The sequence below is a fragment of the Martes martes genome, assembly GCF_963455335.1.
Source record: "Martes martes genome assembly, chromosome: 6".
NCBI lineage: Eukaryota > Metazoa > Chordata > Mammalia > Carnivora > Mustelidae > Martes > Martes martes.
The window spans coordinates 58294290-58316858 of record NC_137893.1 but is presented as its reverse complement, the minus strand read 5'-3'; the positions used below and the strand labels follow the sequence as shown (position 1 = coordinate 58316858).

The 22569-nt window shown below is 41.5% G+C and overlaps 1 protein-coding gene across 1 annotated transcript in view; it reads left to right on the top strand.

Moving 5' to 3' along the window:
* The first annotated feature begins 12326 nt into the window (after positions 1 to 12326).
* STX11 (syntaxin 11) overlaps positions 12327 to 22569 on the top strand; it is a 35426-nt gene continuing 25183 nt past the window's right edge. The window contains exon 1 of the mRNA XM_080806166.1: positions 12327 to 12514. The gene's annotated coding sequence lies outside the window, so the exon portion shown is untranslated. The remainder of the gene's footprint in view (positions 12515 to 22569) is intronic.

Sequence of the window (22569 nt, the reverse complement as noted above, 5' to 3'; positions counted from 1 at the left end):
CCCCCTGCTTGTGCTTTCTCTCTCCCTCAAATAAATAAATAAAATCTTAAAAAAAAAAAAAAAGAAAGAACACTCCTTAAAAAATTAAAAATGGAAGTACCATATGATCTAGCAATCCCACTTCTGGGTATAAGTCCAAAGGAAGTGAAAATAAGACAGTGAAGAGATAGCTGCACTCCCATGTTCCTTGCAGCGTTATTCACAATAGCCAAGATATAGAAACAACCAAAGTGCCCATCAGTGGATGAACGGATAAAGAAGATGTGGTGTATACATACAATGGGATATTATGCAGTGAGAAAGAAGGAAATCTTGCCCTCCGCTGACAACATGGGTGGAACTTATGGGCATTATGCTAAGTTAAACTAGCTGGAGAAAGGCAAATCCTGCAAGGTATCACTTACGTGTGGAAACTGAAAAAAGAAAAAAAGTCAAATTCATGGAAACAGAGAGTAGAAAAGTGGTTTCCAAGGGCTGGCGGTTGAGAGAAATAGGAGAGTTCGGTAAAAAGGTACAAACTTTCAGCTATGAGATGAATAAGGTTTGAGGATTTAATGTAAAACGTGGTGACTATAATTAATAACACTATAAGTTTATATAATTGAAATTTACTAAGAGAATAGAACTTTTTTGCTTCATCAAAACAACATAGAAATGAATGCTATTTATCTTAATATCTTAATATTTTATACTTTTAATATGTAGATTTGTTCAAATTTTAAAAATTTAAAAAAAATTTTTAAATTATTTATTTAATTCCAATATAATTGGAATTAAATTAAATCCATATATAATATGGTATATAGTTTAAATAAATTAAATCCATATACAATATGTTGTATAGTTTACATACAACATTATATTAGTTTCAGGTGTACTGCAGTACAGTGATTCAATAACTCTATACATTGCTCGGTGCTTATTATGATAAGGGCACTCTTAATCCCCTTCACCTATTTCACCCATCTCCCCGCCCACCTCCCTTCTGATAACCATTAGTTTGTTCTCCACAGTTAAGAGTCTAGGAGTGCCTGGGGGGTTCAGTTGGTTAAATGTTTGATTATTGATCTCAACTCCAGTCTTGATCTCAGGATTGTGAGTAAAGCCCGGTGTTGGAGCCTACTTGAAAAACACACCCAGTGTGGAGCCTACTTAAAAAAAAAAAAAGTTAAAGCATCTGTTTCTTGGTTTGTTTCACTCTTTTTTTTCCTCTGTTCGTTTGGTTCTTAAATCCCACCTATGATTTGTTTGAATTTTATAGTTTTCTAATGAGGCTGTCCCCATAAGGAATTTATACCCCGTTTATGTAAGTACCATTATATTTATATTACATTACATTACATTATATTATACATTACACATTACATTATATTACATTACATTTGTCAGAACTGAGTGTCATTTATTTTTTTTCCTTGAAGAGGGGTTTACTCACTACTTAAATTGGAGAGATGATGTCCTGGGACCCTGAAAAAAATAAGGCACGAATAGATTATAGGCAACACCCACATTTGCATTGTAATCAATCATGAATTCCAATTTGCCTGGGGGCATTTGTTTTGTAAATGTTTCTTTGTGACTAGGGATGTAGAATTGTGGCAAAAGTTCCTGTTTCATAATTGACTATGCCTATCACCAACTTCTAGAAAATAGGGTTTAAAGAAATCAGCTAGAGTGGCCTGCTTTCAACACTGAGACTTAGTGATGCAAGGCCCTGTCAGCTCCCACCAAAGATTCCTATTCACGCTCCGGGCACATAAGTAAGGTAAGGAGCTGCGGACTGAGGGGAACATCTGTCAGCTTCCCCAGGGTCTCCTCAACAAGATCATCATTCCAAGAGGAGGCATCCACAAGGAGACTGTCTCCTCAATCTGTGAGTTTACTGCTGAGACTTCAATCTGTTCTCACTGTGTCACTTTTAGTAAGCTCATCTTTAAAACATATTCACCATTTGAGACCTGTTTGTTTTTTGTGGTGCCAATATTGTACTTTTAAATTTGCCTTATGGTCATGGAAGGATGCTGGCCGTGGTCCATGCACTCACAGAAATTATAAACCATTTTTGAGGAAGGACTCGGTCCTTTTGAAGATTGTGTTAAAGGGAAAAGTAAGACAAAGTCATGGAGCTGCAAGAAGAGAACAAAATGAATGAAGAAAAAGAGAAGAAAATCATGTCTCAGCCCCAAGGTAAGGCTTTTTGGTGTAGAAAAACACGGTTTCTAAATGAACGGCACAAATTCATCTAAATGAACAAAATATGGATTATAAAGATGTTTAGTCTGTGAAAATTATGCTAGTTGAGAACAAATTTAATTGTTACAATTCAAAACCATTATTTAAAAGCTCATGATCAAACCATTACTTTATTATTAAAAGGCATGGCTTATTTGTAACATTCTGTTCATGCTTTTCTGTTTCACTTTTATCAGTTCCGCAGGACAGGGCAGTGGTGCAAAAAAGGGTTTACCAGAAGTGAGTATTGAGTAAGTCTCATCTTAAAATAGTTTTGCAACTTGTTATGCAAAATCACAGTTGCAGAAAAATCATTGAGAGCCATTAAGCAGATCAATTATACTATCTCTAGACCTGATATTTTTTTAGTCCATTCTCTCTCTGTCTTTCTCTCTCTCTCTTTTTTTTTTTTTAAAGGTTGTTTATTTATTTGACAGAGAAAGAGACAGTGAGAAAGGGAACACAAGCAGGGGGAGTGGGAGAGGGAGAAGCAGGCTTCCCACCTACCAGGGAGCCTGATGTGGGGCTTGATCCCAGGCACTTAAGGACTGAGCTACCCAGGCGCCCCTAGCCCATTCTCTTTGACAAAGCATGTTCTATTCGTATGCATAGAACATCTGTACATGCTCACCTTCAACCCTCTTGCAAGTATACCAATGTATCAGAGGAAAGTTTTCACTTAATTGCAATTTGGGTTAAAATAAAAATACAGCCATGTCATTTCAAGAATTGTAGGCAGGAAGAAGATTTAACTAACACCCAAATAGTCCATTTTCACTGCTAATTTTCTACTTCTCCTTGTGTACCGTGCACAGAAAAATAAGCTTACTATACAAGAAGAAATTTGTTTTTCTAGGAGTTATCTGTTGCATTATTTTCTTTCTTTCTTTTTAGTAATTTTTCTAAGCTTATTTAGATTTAGACATCACTCTTGGAGCGTAGGTAACAGGATAAGAGAAATTTGCTTCAGATAGTCCTTATTTTTTGGTTCTGTGGTCTTTAATGCTGCTCTTGGATTCTTAATTGAATCCAATAACCTTGGATTCTTAATTCTTTTTTAAAAATTTATTTTATTTAATTTTTTTAAGATTTTATTAATTTGTTTGACAGAGATCACAAGTAGGCAGAGAAACAGGCACAGAGAGAGAGGGAGAAACAGGCTCCCCGCTGAGCACAGAGCCCGATGCGGGCTGGATCCCAGGACCCTGGGATCATGACCTGAGCCGAAGGCAGACGCTTAACCCTCTGAGCCACCCAGTCGCCCCTGGATTCTTAATTCTTAAGAACATGGACTTTTGTGTTGGACACGAGGATTTGAATCTAGGATCCTTTGCTTGCTGGTGTTGGGGCAGCGGGCAGGAGATTTTAAGGGTCATATCCTCCTCTGTCAAATGAGGTTGAATTGTACACCCCTCATAAATTTGTAATGAGAATTAAATAACATACGAAAGTGTTAGCATAGTAGTTGGCACATTGTAAGTGAGCAATATGTATCAGTTATCTTTATTTTATTTTTTTAAAAGATTTTACTTATTTGTGTCAGAGAGAGGGGGAGCAGCAGGCAGACAGAGAAAGCAGGCTCCCCGCGCCGAGCAAGGACCCAATGTAGGACTCGATCCCAGAACCCTGAGATCATGACCTGAAGCGAAGGCAGAGACTTAACTGACTGAAACACCCAGGCGTTCCCAGTTATCTTTAATATAAGTATTAGCATTATGGGCTTTATATATTTTTAAATGAGCTGATGTCTGCTAATAATTGTACCTTCAAATATTGAGCTTTCAAAGTGTGTCTGAGTCCACATAGGCTATATGCTATAGCAAAAATACACGAGACTTTATGGCTTATAAATAGCAGAAGTTTACTTTGTCACAGTTCCAGAGACAGGGAAGTCCCAAGATCAAGGTGCCAACAGATCTGGTATCTAGTGAGAGCCTGCCTCCTGGTTCATAGATGGCTATCTACTTGCTGTGTTCTCACATGATGGAAGGGGCAAGAGAGCTCTCTGGGGCCTCTTGTATAAGAACATGAATCCCATTCTTGAAGGCTCCATCCTCATGACCTAATCACCTCCCAAGGCCCCACCTCCTAATATCATCACATTGAGGATTAGGTTAAAACATACGAATTTTTGGCAGACAAACATTCAGTGTATGGGAAAAGGTTAGAAACTATATTCTCTGGTAAACTGTGTATTTTGAGTAATGATGGTTTATTTGCAGTGCTGAGGTACAGATTTTCTCATATCTAGAAATCATCTAGATATCAAGATATTTAATATCTTAAACACTAACCTATTTATTTTATAATCTTCTTTATATATTTCCACAAACAATATTTTATATAGAGAAAATATATGCAAGAAGATGTGCCTATGAACCAGAATATTCTTCTAGTCTGAGTGTAGTGGAGAAAAATTTATATTATAGACATACAACATGGTTTCTTCAAAAAGCTAACCGGTAGATTGAAATAAAGAGATGCTAATATTATCGGGGAATATTTTTGTAGAGACTGTAGGTATAAAAGTTTCAAAGCAGGGATTTATACACTACAGTCTAGCTGATTAAGGATGGCTGTTCCCACCATGAAACAGAGACATGTTCAAATTAGAATAAATCGATGAAGGTTTATAAATAAAGGTAATGTTATAATGGTATAGGCAGAGTGGAAATCTTAGGGACTCTTAGGCTGTCATACTCCAGGCCTGAGAACCATGAGTAGGGAGAGGTTTTCAGAACCAGGAAGGAGAGGGAATCATGTAGAACAGACCATCTTAGAGGAAGAGTGACCTTCTGTTAGGAACACAGATAGTCCTTCTGCTTGGAATAAATTCCCCGACCTCATCCCCTGCTTCTGCTCTCCTGCTAGATCTCTCTTGGCTAAACCCAAGACAAGCCAAAGGGAGGAGCCTGTTGCAATCATTCATTAAGATCAACCATCCAGGGTAGAGAGCAGAATGGAGGAAGGTAGAAAGTAAGTCTGAAGGGCAAACAGAAGGTATGCTCACACATGCTGACATTATTAAAATCTTTAAAAAAGATTTAATAAAAGTCTTTATTTTTTCTTGTTATTATATTCATTGGTGGCTAGTGTTTATAAATGAGTTGAAGCTTTATAAACATGCACTAGACAAGATCCTTCCAGGAATTTTTGAGCTACTTTTTAAACAATGAGAGAAAAGAACATGGCTTAAAATCCCTGTTTTGTTAAAAAAAAAAAGTGTTAGATCCATATTCTTCAATCTCTTTATACCAGGGTGTCACCCTCTAAAATGTTATCTTAGTGTCCTGAGCTCCCAAGTTCAGCTCAGTGCTTACTTTTGTCATTCATTCACCCATCATTCAACAAATATTTATTAAGAATCTCTAATGTCATAGGTACTGTGTTAGGCTTTGGGTAAAAAGTAGTAAGTGGAAATATTACCTCCATTCTGAATCTAAAAATATTTTTTGAAACCAATGGTTTAGTAGATAACTGTTTTGAGTGACATAAAGACTTACCTAATTTAGCAAATCTGTGTTCATCAAGGTAATCATCTAGAGCAACAGAACCACATAATCATGGAAAAGTCCAAATCTAACATTTAAACGCAAAAATTTGAGACCTTGCATGGCAGGCACTTCTATATGAAGGGCCTTAGACTTTTTAGATAGCATATTTCTTCCCTCATCAAAGAAAGACCTTTATCTTAAATTTCAAGCTGTCCAATTCTGGAAAAACTTATCCAAATATGATTTGTGGGATAAAGCACAGGGCACTAGCAGGATCTAGAAAGCACTGCCCAATACAGTAACCAAAGAACTGGTAATGTTCACCGTGATGTTCTACTCTCTGCAGTCCAATGGAGCGGATACTAATAACCACAAGTTATGGAGGCTGTTGGGCACTGAAAATGTCACTGAGACTGAGAAACTGAATTTAAATTTTTGCGTAATCTTAATTAATTTAAAATAGCTACCTGTGGCTACAATAGGGGACAGTGTGAATCTAAAACAAGATGTGCAAGATGGGGCTTGCCAAGTCATTTAACCTCATTTCCCTTTTCAACAGGATTAACGACAGCTGTTCGTTTACTCATACGACATCATGTGTCCAGCAGCATGTCACGAGGAGGGGAAATCAGATAGGTTCTAAGAAGTAACAAGTGAGGCAAGGAGGTGGAGACATCAGAACGCTTGTGCTTTGCTAGTGTAAGTGTAAAACAGTGCAGCTTCTGTGAAAAATGGTGTGATGATACGACAAAAAAATTTTGAGAGAGAATTACCGTAGGATCCAGCAATTCCACTTCTGGGTATATACACCAGAAAAATGAAAGCAATGACTGAAAAAGAAATATTATTCAGCCTTTAAAAGGAAAAAGATTCGGACACACATGCTGTAACATAGATAAACCTTGAAGCCATTATGCCGAGTGAAACAAGCCAGTTATGAAAGGACAAAGATTGTGCCATTCCACTTACGGGAATGTCTAGAGTAGTCAAATTCATAGAGACAGAAAGTAGAGTGGTGGCAGTTAGGGACAGGGAAGTGGGGGATTGGAGAATTAAGTGTTTAATGGATACAGAGTTGTCAGTTGGGGGGGTAGATAAAAAATTCTGAAAATGGAGGGTGATGGTTACGTGACAATGCGAATGTACTTTTGGAGCTGAACTTTACCCTTTAAAATGATGACAAAGGTAAATTTTATGTCACATATATTGAATCACACACAAAAAAGACAGGTGAAACATACGTCCTCAAGGAGTTTGCAAACTAGTATGGAGAAGAGAAATGGTGGTTGGGGATTGCTACATGGTGTAGGGATAAAAAATGACTATTTACTGAGGGTGGTGGAGGAGTTGTACTTGAGAGGGGTGGCTGGGCTAGATGACCTGCCAATCCTGAGATTCAGTGGGCTTATGAGCGCTTCAAATTTGGGTTGGCAGGAGGATACAAAATGGTGTATACAGAGGACAGGACTTCATTTCATGTAGCTGCTATGGCCCTCTCCAAGCACTTGTCCTGCTTTATTTGGGTTTATCCTAAAGTCCTCGTCCATACTTATGGTTCAAAAAATCTACACTGGAGGTGAGAGCCAAGCTTTCCAGAAAAAAATGTATAAAACATAGGAGACTTACCTGGGAGCCTAGAAGGGGGTAGGCATAGCAATTGCAGAAAGCCCAGGTCAGTCTAGACTTTGTTATTATCAGTATCTTCAGCCCTTCAGCACCTAAGTCTCGAAGATCCCACTCTCTGATAACCAACTTGCATTTTCCAACTGAATCTCTCTAATCCCCCACTGCACAATTCCTTGACGCGCTGGAGCCTCCCATCCATTGACCTAACACCTTTTCACTTTGCCTCAACACCGTCATTCATGTCCTCTCTTCTCTCCTTGGTTTAAATGCCATGTCCCTTCATTATAATCATTCCCTTGCATAGATGCTCTACACTCTTGTCCCTCTCTCCTCCATCATGTTCAGCTGGCAACTCCAAACTCTGGTTGTATCTAGACCTCTGCCTCGCTTTATTTGAACCCAAATAGGCAAACGAGGCTGGTGAGAATACACAACTCCACCAACTGGTCTCCCTTCATATCATGGTCCCTGACTTCAAATGAACTCTTTAGGGTTAACCAGTAATCTGACTATATTTTCAAAGTCTATTTACTGTCTCACTGTCCCTGGATGATATTTCATACTTTCTATCCTCTTCTCAAACTTCTTCTCTTTCCATTGATAACCTTGCTTCTTCATTGATAAAACATTTTTCTGCCTCCACATTTACCAGCATCTGTGCCCAAATGTTCTGCCTCCCCTCCAGCTATCAGAAAAGAATTCTGTTTTCTCTATCTTCTCCAATTTAACCCCAATATTCCTTTTGTGCATTGGATCCCACCCCTGCTCATCTATTCAAGAACATTGCTACAACAATGATCTTTACTCCTCTGCGTCATCACTTTTTCCTTCTCTTTTAGCTCATGGCCATGAGCATACAAACAGGCATATCTTCTAATCAAAAATAAAAATCTCTCTCTTGGCCATATATTTCTTCCAGTTATTGCCCCATTTTCTGTCTCCATTTGCACTTTTTTCATTCTCTCTGGGCCCAATCCAGACAGGCTTTGATCACTACACACCACCAAAATCTTAGCAAGTGTGCCAATGACTTCCAGGTGGCCAAGCTCATTGCTGTTTTCAGTTCTAATTTTACCCACTTTAGCAGCATTTGATAGAGTTAGTAATTCTTGAAACATTGTTTTAATTTGGCTTCTGGAATACCACTGTTTGTTAGTCTAACTCCTATATCACTGATTATACCTTCTTATTCTCTTTTTTTGATTCTTCATCTTCCTGATCTCTGACTTTTAGAGAGTCCTGGGCTCAGATTTCACACATTTAAATTCTATCTGCGGGCGCCTGGGTGGCTCAGTTGTTAAGCATCTGACTTTGGCTCAGGTCATGATTCCAGGATCCTGGGATAGAGCCCCAACCCCATCGGGCTCCCTGCTAGGTGGGAAGTCTGCTTCTCCCTTTTCCACTGCCCCTGCTTGTGTTCCCTCTCTTGGTGTCTCCGTCTCTTCGTCAAATAAATAAATAAAATCTTTAAAATAAGTAAGTAAATAAATTTTATCTACACATCACCTATATGCTAAACACTCCCAATTAATAGCATTATCCTAGACTCATCTATCTAAATGCCTTCTTGTCAACTCCAAATTTAAAGTGTCCAAAATGGAACTCAGTCCCTAGCAACCCTTTCCTCCCCTCCCACAACCTCACGACTTACTTCTCAAGCAGTCTTCCCCGGTTAGCATAAGAACCTCTTTTCCTCTTTTTCTTTTTCTTTTTCTTCTTCTTCTTCTCCTTCTCCTTCTCCTTCTCCTCCTTCTTCTCCTTCTTCTCCTTCTTCTTCTCCTCCTTCTTCTTCTCCTTCTTCTTCTCCTCCTTCTCCTTCTCCTTCTTCTCCTCCTTCTCCTTCTTCTCCTTCTCCTTCTCCTTCTTCTCCTTCTCCTTCTCCTTCTTCTTCTCCTTCTTCTTCTTCTTCTCCTTCTTCTCCTTCTCCTTCTTCTCCTTCTTCTTCTTCTCCTCCTCCTCCTCCTCCTCCTCCTCCTCCTCCTCCTTCTTTCTTCTTCTTCTTCTTCTTCTTTTTTTTTTTAAGATTTTATTTATTTGACAGAGAGATCACAAGTAGGCAGAGCAGCAAGCAGAGAGAGAGGGGGAAGCAGGCTCTCCGCTGAGCAGAGAGCCTGATGTGGGGCTTGATCCCAGGACCCTGAGATCATGACCTGAGCCGAAGGCAGAGGCTTTAACCCACTGAGCTACCCAGGCATCCCCTAAACCTCTTTTCTTCTAATTGCTCATCCTGATCCTTTTTACTCTCTCATGTCCTACATTCAGTTAATCGGCTAGTCTTGTCAGCGTCTCCTTGGGAATATATCCAGAACCTGCCCACTTCTTACCAGCTGTACTCCTGGGGGTTTGAATCAGTGAGGGTTGTCAGAGAAATAGAACCATGTATATATGAATGAAACATACATATTATGGAGGCTGAGAACTTCCAAGATCTGTAGTCGGCAAGATGGAGACCCAGGAAAGTCCATGGTATAAGTCCTGTCTGAGTCCAAATGCCTGAGAAGCAGGAGAGTAAATGGTATCACTTCCAGTTTGAGGGCAAGTCTGAAGGCAGGAAAAAACTGATGTCCCAGCTCAAAAACAGGCCCAGAGAGGACAAATTCTCCCTTCCCCAGCCTATTGTTCTATTCAGGCCTTCAACAGAGTGGATGAGGCCCACCCATACTAGGGAGGGCAATTTGCTTTACTCATTCTACAGATTGAATCTATAATGGTATAGAGGATATAAATCTCCCCTGCAGAAGAATTTGTAAAATTGGGCTTCTTCCATCCTCTTCTCTAATTTGCCAACACAGCAGTTAAAAAAAAAAAAAAAAAAGAGCCATATCAGGTTACCCTTCTACTAAAAATTCTTTGATGTTTTCCTTTCTCAGTCAAGGTAAAGTATTAAAACTATCATGACCACCAAGGCCCTACGTACTCTGTTCTCCACCCCTAGCTCCACCACTCATGTCTTTCTCCCAATCATTCTGTTCCACTCACACTGACCCTACTCCTAGAAGCCAAGCATCCTCCTGCCTCAGGGCCTTTACATCTGTAGATCTCTTTGGTTGAAATAGTCATAACTCAAATAGCCACATTATTTCCTCCCTCACAACTGTTTTATCTTAGAGGCCTTTGGAATAAACGCGTTTTTTGTTTGTTTGTTTGTTTGTTTTGTTTTGTTTTTAGTTCATCTCTCTTATTTTGTTTTACTTTTAAAATTAATTTCATTTTGGAACGATTTTAGATTTACAGAAAAACCACAAGGATAGTATAGAGGGTTCTCCTAAACCTTGTTCCCATTTTCCTCTACAACTATATTCTTACAATTAGTATGGCATATCATCACAACGAATGAACCAATCTTGATACTGTATTGCTAATGAAAGTCCATACTTTATTCAGAGTTTATTAGTTTTTTTAAAAGGTTAATTTATTTATTTGAGAGAGGGAGAGATCAAGAGCAGGAACTTGGAGGCTGGGGGGGAGGGGGCGGGTAGATGCAGAATCTCAATCAGACTTCCTGCTGAAGGGAGCACCCTCTAAGGTTCCATCTCACAACCCTGAGATCATGACCTGAACTGAAATCAGGAAGCAGACTCTTAATGGACAGAGCCACTTGGGTGACCTCTCCTTAGTTTTTACCCAATGGCCTTTTTCTGTTGTAGGATCCCATTCAGGATACTACACACATTTATGTCTCTTTAGCCTCCTCTAGGCTGTGGCCGTTTTTCAGACTTTCCTTGTTTTTGATGACATTGACAGCTTGGAGAAATATAGGTGGGGTATTTTGCAGGATGTTCCTCTGTTGGAATTTGATGTTTTTCTTATGATAATCTGGGGTTATGGGCCTGGGGAGGAAGGCCACAGAGGTAAAGTGACATTTTCATCACATATCAAGTGCTTATACTAACAATGATATATTTATGACTGTTAATGTTAACCTTGATCATTTGGCTGAGGCCCTGTTTTTTAGGTGTCTCCACTATGAAGTTACTCTTTTCCCCCCTTCCATACCTTACATTTTGGGATTAGTCACTTTGAGCACCCCATACTTAAGGAGTGAGAAGTTATGTTCACATAAATTTTTACAAATTCTTCTGCAGGGGAGATTTATCTCCTTTCCACCATTTATTTATTCATTCAACTACTTATATCATTAAAAACTCATGGATTTTCTTTTTACTTTGGATTGCAGTCTAATACCACTTTATTTATTTGTTAATTAATTTTCTCAAATTGTTCTAGCTTCAGCCATTGGGAACTCTTTCATTTGGCTTCTGAGTTTCTCTGAAACTCCCCACCAATGAGGGTTTTTGGGTTTTGTTTTGTTTTTAGTATTTCCTAACTTTTGAGCCTCAGTCTTGTTTTTCGAGATACCACCATTTCGCATAATACAACCTTTATCCGTTTATCTTTCTGCACTGGAATGCCAGGTAGTCGAGGACAGGGTCTCGGCGCTACTTTTAACCGGGAAAGTCCTTGAGCGGACTCTCCGTCGGTTCTGACTGACTGAATGAAATCAGTCAGGCTGAGTCTCAGGGCTACTTGAAAGGGGTGAGTCTGAGGAGGCTCTGGCAAGACGGTGCTCAGCCTCCCTGCCCGCCGTCTGGCGGGTCCCTCAGGTGCACGCCAGCCCCAGCCTCTCGAGGTCACACCCACACCCAGAACCTGCCGCGCGCGTCCGCGCCGCGTTCAACGCAGCGGCCGGCAAACGTCACCAGCGCCAGGGGGATTCCGGGGGAAAGTCCGGGGGCCTCCGGGCCCCCTCCCCGCGCGGAGATGGGGGAGCCGGTGAGGTGCCTCGGGCAGCATGCGGAGAGCGCCGGTGGGCTCCTAGGAGAGCGAAGGCGGCGGGAGGGGCCGGGCCAGACCGCCCGCTCTCAGGACGCACGGACTCCGGGCGGGGCGGGGAGGGGCGCGCGGGCGGCCGGCGCAGCCGTCCCGGGGCGGGGCCTTCTCCCCCAGCTGTGGGCGCTGCCGACACCAGGGGCTGGGCCGGTGGCGTCCAGATGCGGCGGCGGCGGCGCGGAGCTCGGGCGACTGAGCAGCAGCCCAGTCCCGGCAGCGGAAGGCGCCGGGAGCCTCGCCGCCAGGAGTCTCGCAACAGGTTTCCTTCCGTCTCACGACTCCCAGCGTGGGACACGCGCCCTTCTTGGTTCGCACGCTCCGTCCTGTTCCTGGTTCGTTTTCCGCCTTTGTACCTGATTTTCTCTCCTTAATTGCCCCAGGAGCGAGGATGCGCCCCGCTAGGCTGTGCGCGGAGAGCCGCGGGGGGCGCCAGGGTGGCCTCGCTGGCTGGGGCCTCGAGGGGTGGCTTTGGGGGGATTTCGGGTCTGGCCCGAGGGCTCATGCCATGCCGCCGCCTCGCGCTTTAGGGAATTCGGCCCTGGGTTTCTCATGTACAGCGGAGTGCCTTTCCCCCCCTCCCAGTAGGCAAGGGACCGTGCATTTAGGGCTTCTTAGAAATTATTTCATGTACCTGTTGATAGGCTTTCCTTACTAAGTGTGCACCTAAGACTACTTTGGTTTTAAGTCGAGAGACTGAAGGTCTTCTGAATTACCAGGGACATTACTTCGCTGTGATCACCTGTTCTCTCCCTCCCTTCCTTCATTTACTTATGAGAGAGTGAGGGGGGGCGGGTGGGGAGGTGAGGGAAGAGAGAGAGAGAGACTGAGACTCTCAAGCAGGATCCACGCCCAGCACAGAGCCCGACCCAGGGCATGATCTCACAACACTGAGATCATGACTTGAGCCGAAATCAAGAGTCTGCCGCTTAACCAACTGAGCCACCCAGGTGCTGGTCACTCCCAATTTTAGGTTGCACTTTCTCAAAAACACCGGAATGGATTCTTCTGAACTTGAACTTGACAGTGGGACTTGGGAGACAGAAAATACGGAGAAATTGATATTGCCTTGAAATAGTTCCTTCCAAGCCCACATAAAAAGACTTTATTCTTTTGGAAGAATGAGGACAAGAAATAGTGGCAAGGTAACTTCAAGAACCACACGGTCCTGAGGGAATTCTAGACTTCTCTGACAATAGCTGAGATCTGTATTACTTCCTGTGCTTCTCATGCACTTGTTGAAGGCGTTTCTCAGCAAAGGGAGGAGTTGTTATTTCCACAGGGGTATCCAAAAATGACTCACAGCGCTACTCGTTTAATTGTGAGGCTTTGTTAATGAACTTTTGAAAAGTGAGGTTTGCTCTGGGTGTGTGTAAAGTAAGACTAAGATGTAAAGTTCTTGCACTGCTAAACTGGGACTGGTGGTATAGGAAGTAACAGTTCAAGTTTTCAGTTTCCTAAAGCGACTGATGGTACCGCCTACCAGCTAGGGTCACTAGGCTGATGTAAGATAAATATTCAAATCATGTGCTTTGCTGCAGAGGCCCAAGAGAAAATTAAGTAAAAACTGTATGTTATTACTTTCACTGGTATGGCATGGTATGGTATGGTAGAAAAACATCATTTTACATAGAGATTGAATGTCACTCTCTGAATTCAAATATTTTGGACAGTTTGTCTTTAGGAAATTAGTGCCACATGAAAATATTTGAAGATGGTGGATACCTGTAGGAAGCGAAGATATTAAAATGTTTAAGCTGATGGGTTCCACTGCAGCTGGATAGTGGCTCTTCAGAAAGGACTGTACACTGTCTTAAGACACAGTAGAGAAGGGGACAGAATCTCTGTTGGAGCTGAGTTGAGCTGAGGTCAGCCCAGCAAACAGTTATCAAGCACCTTCTCTGTGCCAGACTTTTCACAGAGCTCTGGTTATAGTAATGAATAAGATACCATGTTGCTGAAAAGGGCCATAAACATTAGTGTGGAAGGTTGGAAAATCCCATGAAGGAGATGGGTGCTCTGACAAATCTGTGTCAATGGTAGAGCTTCCGTCGCAGTATGTTTCTGCAGATTTGAATGAACTGTGTCAGCATAATGAATAAGCTGTGCTTATTCAGTAAACATTTCATTTAATGAGTGATTTAGCAATGCATTAATTAGAAAGGTATGATTCTTAAAGTGTTTGAATTAACCATATTTCATATTATTTAATAACTATGTAAAAAAAAAAAAACAGCTTCTTATTACCCCCAGACAATGGCAGACACTCAGAGTTACTTACCTTTTAAAAACCGAGAGGGGGTGCCTGGGTGGCTCGGTGGGTTAAAGCCTCTGCCTTCGGCTCAGGTCATGATCCCAGGACCCTGGAATCAAGCCCCACATCGGGCTCTCTGCTCAGCGGGGAGCCTGCTTCCCTTCCTCTCTCTCTGCTTGCTTCTCTGCCTACTTGTGATCTCTGTCTGTCTAATAAATAAATAAAATCTTTAAAAAAAAAAATAAAAACAGAGAGGCTAGTTAATGGCCTATAAGTTTATAATACCATATTGAAACAACTTTCTGGTTATGGTTTTTTAGAGTTCAAATCAATCTTTCCTAACACATCACAGCTGTACAAGTCAAATGTACAAGTCATTTAGTGATGACTAAATCTACTGTGCCACAGTTTACAGTTGAGATTAAAGTCTAGTGAGGTACTTCTGGACTGGATGCCAAAATATATTTAATTTCTACAATTCCATAAGGTATGCCACTAGTATTCCAACTAGTGGGGGAAAGAATGCTAAGTCTGAGACAACTCTACCTCAGTTTTCATATTTCACTTCTCCGAGCTCAAGGGCCTCAAAGTTACTATGAGAAAGAAAGAATCGAGTGTGTTCTTCATCATTGTACTCCCTGACCTTGGTACAGGCATTACATCATGGCAGGTATTAGGAAGTATTTATTGATTAAATAATGACCCTCAATGTAAGAGGGGAGCTGCCAGGCAGATGGAGGGATAGTTGACTCAGCAGAAAGATCAGCACTGTACTGTCAGCCTGGTTAGTATGGGCACAGGGTGAGGGCTGGGGAGACAGATTTGGCCACGTCACGAAGTCCCATGTGCCATGTTGGATCTGTGACTTCATGCTATAGAAGACTTCAGCAGGTGAGTGATTTTGTTAGATATGTGTTTTTGGGAAGACCATTTAGAATCAAAGTGGAGAATAGATTGGATGAGTACAATACTAGCCTTAGGGACACACCCAGGAGATTACTATAATATTTGAGAAAAGAAATTGGAGAAGGTTTTAGTCAGGCAGTGATAGTAAGGATTGGAAAAGAGGGAAGGAGCTGACATGTCTAATAAGAAGAACTTGACCACATTTTTAGGGGTGGGCAGTGAGGGAGAGGAAGGAATTTAGGATGACTCCTACATTTAATGACTAGGATTGGAACATAAGTAGAAGAATAGGTTTGTGCTAAGGGACCATGGGGCCCTTATACAGTGCTTGGCACATAATTAGTGCTCATTAGTTTTTGAATGAATAATAATAGCTAAAATGTATAACACGCTTATTAGGGCCAGACACTGTTCTAGGCTCATTATGTGAATTCAGTCTTTTACTTCTCATTGTATTCCTGTGAGTTAGGTACTATAACTGACTGCTTTTGACAGGTGGAGAAACTGTAATGTTAGTAACTGATAGAACTAGCAATTGATCCTATGCACTTGGTTCCAGAGCTTACATTCTGAACCACATTGCTTTGATATGGTATCTCTAAGAATGAATGAATGAATGCACAAGTGGATGAGTAAGTGAATGAATGAGTGAACAAAGTCTCAGATACTGTGGTCAACTCAAATCACTGTCTTGATGTCGACAATTCTTCCTCATCCAGGGATGGCCCAATATATAAGATGGGTCCTCAGTGGCCCTATTGTGCTGCATGGCATCGCTCCCCCTACCTCACCCCAAGATATATTTGGTTGGTCTAGGAATAAGCCTAGAAACTCCCTTACATTTACTCCTCCACCCCCACCAAAGTATTTAATCAGTTACTTCTCACAATCTGGGGAAAGCAGCTTTTTCTGCCCAAGGGTCCTGTCTGCAAGCTTTAATAAAACCACCATTTTGCACTTAAAAAAAAAAGGAATAAGCCTAGAATAATCAGAAAATTTATCCTGGGAATTTTAAACACTGTTATGGAGACTCACTCTGGATGTGAGTTTCCAAAACTTCAAAAAATGTGTCTTTAGAGCTGCCTGGATTACCACTCTCCCCAAACACTGATTGTTCATTGCTTTGCATTTCTTAGGTGCAGTCAGTGATCTGCTGCTGAAATCTGTAGTATCCCTCATGTGGGGAAACAGAAATGTTGGCCAGGGGATATTAATCTACAGAGCAGGGTCCAATGGTAGAAGAATTGCTAACAAATTCTGCCACGTGGAAAACTCCAAATCTTAGACTCCTGGTTTGTGATCTGCCTTCTGGGGCCCATTTTAGTCTGGTTTTACCCTGGAGCAGGTGCTTACCTGCCTCTAACTTCCAGAATCTTACTAAGTGTAGCTGGCCTGCAGTGTCCTCCTACCCTTCAGGCACCCCCCCCCCCCCAGTCCTCTTGATTTTAATAGGCAAAATGACTCAGATTTCTAGGGGCTGGGGCCTGTTTTCTATTTTTAGTATCCAGGTAGATTCCTTTGGTCCCAATAAAATTTTCTTTTAAAGATTTTATTTATTTATTTGACAGAGAGAAATCACAAGTAAGCAGAGAGGCAGGCAGAGAGAGAGATGAGGAAGCAGGCTCCCTGCTGAGCAGAGAGCCCGATGCGGGACTCGATCCCAGGACCCTGAGACCATGACCTGAGCCGAAGGCAGAGGCTTTAACCCACTGAGCCACCCAGGTGCCCCCAATAAAATTATTTTTGACAAACAAGCCTAGCTTCCCACTTTGCCCCAAAATCTGGCCTCAGCTCTTCACTGTTCTCATGATTTCATGAGTTAGGTTAAGACTTTGATATTTGCTCAGCAAGCAGGGCCTAATTATCTTTTTCACAGAAACCTCTTCTTTGAACTATTTAAGGGTTATAAGCACTGAATTAATGTTCTACCCAAACTGAATCAGCAAACTCGTCTTAAGTTTGAAGTTTTAAAATACTTTCTCCATGCATGAAGGAAATGTTTCATTCAGGATTTCTTCAGGCTTAACAGGAAATCATGGTATTTATAGCTTTCCACTACATGGGAAGACACTATATGGGGAAACATAGCTTCCCACTATATGGGAGACATGAAGCCTTCTGGAATGATCCAGCCCACATGAGCACCCCTTGGTCTGAAATCCTGTATGCCTGCCTGTAATTCATTCAGTGTTCTGATAAGAAACAGAAGGGTTTTGGCTAATATTTCATGTGGCTTCGTCTTGCCTCTTTATTTCAACTGTGGTTTCTCTGAGAGCAGAGCATCACTGAAGTTGGAAGATTTCATAGGTCTCTCAGCTTCCTTCCAGTTATAATCATTCTGTGACTTTTGCTGATAATAAAGCCATCCGTTAGATTAAGCCATTTGTTAGCCACTCCTGAGGATACAGGACATTATTTGTGTATCTCATATAAGTTCTTGATAAGGCTCAGTAATTTGGTAGTTTTTAATATAAAGCACAGTTTTAGAATTGATAATTTCCACTTATCTTTTTGAACTAACTCAGCGTTTTCAACTTTATTTGTGTATTTTTTTTCCTTTTCTTTTTAGTGGATACAATATCAAGGTAATCCAGAAAATACTTAGTTGCCTAGAAAAGTATTCCTCATTTTATGTACTTATTTCTCTGTTCAAAGTTGTAAAAGAGATTCCATTACTCATTGCATAACTTATTGGGTAAAAATGTGAATTCTGACTTTAGAGAGGAGTGGAAATTGCTCTGTTGCTATCTTCATATGGAAACAGCGAACAAATATTGTTGTCTTCTGTTTCAGTTTCGGGATTGTGGTAATGCGCACCAGACCTCCTGGTTTTATTTCTTTTTTTTTTTTTTTATTGTGTACCTAGCTGTATTGATTAGTAACAAATATGTTGATTTGAGAAAGTAGCACCCAGTATGTAAGATGAACATCCTCCTCTCCTCTTCCTTGATTACTACATGGTAAACCAGGATGTGGTGATGTTAGCTAATAGCATTATATAGCTCTTCACTCATTTCAAAGTACTCTCATATATGTTTTCTCTTTTAATTCCCATAAAAACCTGGCAAAACAGAAATGGTAAGCATTATTGTTGTCATCTGTATTCGAATTTTATACTCGAGGAAGGACACACTTGGAGAAATTAAGTGACCACCTGATTACCCAGGAAGTCAGATACAGAGGTCCACTACACTGTGCTATCAGTGCTTGACTGAAAAAGGCAAGTTCAGCATCTTCGGTCACATACCTTGCAAATAGACTGTGAGGTTTGCAGACAGGAGGTTTATGGGAAATGCTGTGGGAGCAGCACTTGTCAGGGAGAGAGAGCAGCTGGATTATGCAGAGGGAGAAATTGAACTTCAGCACATGCACAGTGGGACCTCAAGAGCAGGAAACTTTGGAGCAGGAATGGCCCTTCAGAATTGTTCTGCATGCAAGGGAGCTAGCTGGTCATTGGCATTCCCTGCATTGACGAGTCACTGGATATGGGCTACACCCAGGCATGAGGTGCAGCTTCCTTCAGTAAAGGCAAGCAATTCCTGGAGCTCTGAGCCTTCAGGAGCCAGCATTTCTGGCAGCTGGGGGAGTGAGGGCCTTGGTCCTGAAGGGGATCCGAATATCACATCATCCGCAACCATTGGAAGATCCGAATATCACATCATCCACAACCATTGGAAGAGAGCATTCTCTGCTGCAGCCTTGTTTGTGTCTTTCTGACCCAGACTGTTGTCCTGCTGAGTGGAGCCCAGAAAGTTGGCATTTTTTCCAAGGCCCTTAAGGATTTAGAATAGCTGGCCAGGTAGCAAGAAGACGAAGTAGCTTTAATCCTAGGAGGATAAGGAGCAGAAAGGAAGCCCAGTGTGCGAAGGTTGGGATGAGTGGAGAGATGATGCCTCATAGAAAACTCATTTCTGACGCCCACAGTTAACAAAAGCCCTTGGCAGTCCAGACCCAGAACAAAGTGTAATGCACACTGGCCTTTGCTGTAATTCAGGACTTTACCATTGTTGAATGGCAAACAATTTTGTGATATTAACCTACATTTTCTCTCTCGTTTCTCCCTTCTTCCCTCTCTCATCTTTCTATACCTTTGAAAAGACCCAGACCAGTCCAGTGACTCTCGATATGTAGCCTGTAGATTATAATCATCAGAATTTCTTGGAGTCTTTAAAAACAAGCCCCCAAACCAAACACCCAACAAAAAAGAAAACAGAAAGTCCAGGCCCACATTTGATATCTACTGGAACAGAATCTTTAAGAGTGGAGCCTATGAACTGTTATTTTCAGAAAATTTTCTCCAGGTGATTTTTATCCATACTATAGTTTGAGAACCATTGACCTAGACTGTTATGCTTTTGATGGTGACCAAGCCTAGTGGGATTCTTTAAATAAGCAAGAAGTTATGAAAACTGGGACAACAGAGGAACACATAAGCCTTATTCCCAGCAGGTTTGATAGAGCTGCATTTACCCCTTGTCTTTCATAGAATTTCTCTGGTGTGGCCATGAGAGACTGTCCTGAATTCTTTGGCTGGCTTCTGCCCCAGATTGCTGGAAAGAGAGAGAAATGAGTCTGATGTGGCCCTTTACCAGCTGGGTGAGAGATGCCAAATTCCCTGAATAGTCGTGGGGAGAAGTCAGTGAATTTATAGGAATCAGTAAACTTTCTAGGAGAATAAGAAGGTTCCAAGAAATTTATCTCCGATAAAGCTTTGAGATGCTGTCTCATAACTTAAAATGACCATCCAATAGGATGAGAAAGAGAACTATGGCAAGAAAATATATTTTCTTATTCATTGAAATAGGGATTATTGTTTTTCAAAAGGGAAGACACTTTGAAACCTACCAATTCTGAGTCTGGTCATTGCAGGAAGTATTAGCCACCTAAAGAAGAATCTGGTAAACTAGGACATTTTTATGCTTTATGCTGGGTGCTCCAGGGTACATGGCAAACACAACAGATACAGCCCCTTATGGAACTTAGGGGCAAGCAGAGAGGATGGGCAGTCAAACAGTTAACAATAGAATATAATAAGTATCAGGAAAGAGGAAGTGCCAGAAGGTGTGAGATCATAGAGCCAGTCATCCAGCTCAGTCTGAGGTCAGAGAGTTTCCCATTCTCCTGAAACATATAAAAATAGAAGCTATGAGGCTGGCTTTGGTTCCAAGAGAAAGGGCCTCTTTGTAACAAAGGAAAATCTTTTGGTCTATCTAGTTTAAAGTCGACCAGTCCTTCGTGTGTGTGTGTGTGTGTGTGTGTGTGCAGTATGTGAACACACAGGTTGGCAAAGAGAGGTCAAGAACATACCTCCTTCCTTTAAGGAGGAAAATAGATAGCAAAGAGCAGAGAAGGAAATCTCCTTGCATCGCATTCGATGTGCCACTTCTTGAAGTTAATTAATATTTTATTTTATTTATTTATTTTTTTAGATTTTTATTTATTTATTTGACAGAGATCACAAGTAGGCAGAGAGGCAGGCAGAGAGAGGGGGAGGGAAGCAGGCTCCCTGCTGAGCAGAAAGCCCTATGCAGGGCTCGATCCCAGGACCCTGAGATCACGACCTGGGCTGAAGGCAGTGGCTTTAACCCACTGAGCCACCCAGGCACCCCTTAGTTCTCTTTTGAGAACATATTTCTTGTTTAACCTGATATCACAAAGCAAATATGCCAAGTGCTAACATGTGCATATTTATCCTGTGAATGTCTGCTTTAATTACTAAAAATACCATCCACCTGGCAGAGTGTAGGGAAGGGAGGATTAAGTCATCAGGGAGCAGCACTTATTAGATGTAGATGGAGGAACAGAATGCTCTTCTGGGTCTCACTTAAGTCCACTTAGACACACGTCCATACCATCCAGCATCTTGGAATAACATTGATACTAAAACTTAGAGTTGTTTCAGGGGCTCCTGGGTGGCTCAGTGGGTTAAACGTCTGCCTTCGGCTCAGGTCATGATCCCAGGATCCTGGGATTGAGCCCCGCATTGGGCTCTTTGCTCAGCGGGGAGTCTGCTTATTCCTCTCCCTCTGCCCCTCCTGCTTGCTCTCTCTCAAATAAAAAAATAAAATCTTGGGGGAAAAAAGCATGCTGTAAGTGAAAATAGAACTCAGGCTTGAAGTGTGACTTTCCATGAACAGACATGTAATGTCCTGTGATGACCATTTACCATGTTTTCTTATATCTTTCTTCTCATGCCTTGGCATGTTCCTTGGTTTATTTCAAGTAAAAATCAATTTATGCTCTAACTTTTTATCTTGCTTTTACTGTAAATACTGAATATAGGGAGTGCATGAATGGTTAGGGAATCGCTCTCGACATTTGTTCTTCTACTTTCTATTTTGTGTAGTTATTGCTGAAATACAGGTTAAAAATGAGGCCACTGTGAATCTGGTTGGATACGTTGTTAATTGTAAATTAGTTTAACTTTGATATTTTTTATTAAGAATTGGAATTTCTTAATAAAAGGCTATGTTGGTAAGATGAAATATTTTCTCCTTTTGAAAACTCTTTAGAAGATGGAACTTGTTCCCTAAAGAATCAAAATGTCAGCAGTGTCAACTTATCTCAAAGAGGAAAATCCCAGTTAGTCAGTATGTTTTGTTTAATTGGAAAATTTGTCAAGTTTTTAATTGCCCTTTGTTGAAACTCAGAGTGCTATAAACACTTCCTCTTTTCTGTTGACATCGGCATACCTGTACCCACCACCAATAACACCATGAACACAGAATAAGGTTATTTATTTATTTATTTATTGGAGAGAGAGAGCGAGTGCACAAGCAGGCAGAGTGGTAGGCAGAAGCAGAGAGAGAAGCAGGCTTCCTGCTGAGCAAGGAGCCCAATGTGGGACTCGATCCCAGGACCCTGGGATTATGACCTGAGCCGAAGGCAGACACTTAACCCACTGAGCCACCCAGGAGCCCCTGTGGGACTCGATCCCAGGACCCTGGGATCATGACCTGAGCCAAAGGCAGCAGCCTAACCGACTGAGCCACCCAGGCATCCCAGAATAAGGATTTTTAAAGATTTATTTTTATTTTTTAAATTTTTTGAAAGATTTTCTTATTTATTTACTTCTCAGAGAGAGAGAGAGAGTGAGAGACTGTGCATAGGCAGGGGGAGCGGCAGGCAGAGGCAGAAGAAGAAAAGAGGCTCCCCACTGAGCAGGGAGCCCACGTTGGGCTTGATCCCAGGACCTTGGGATCGTGACCTGAGCTGAAAGCAGATACCTAA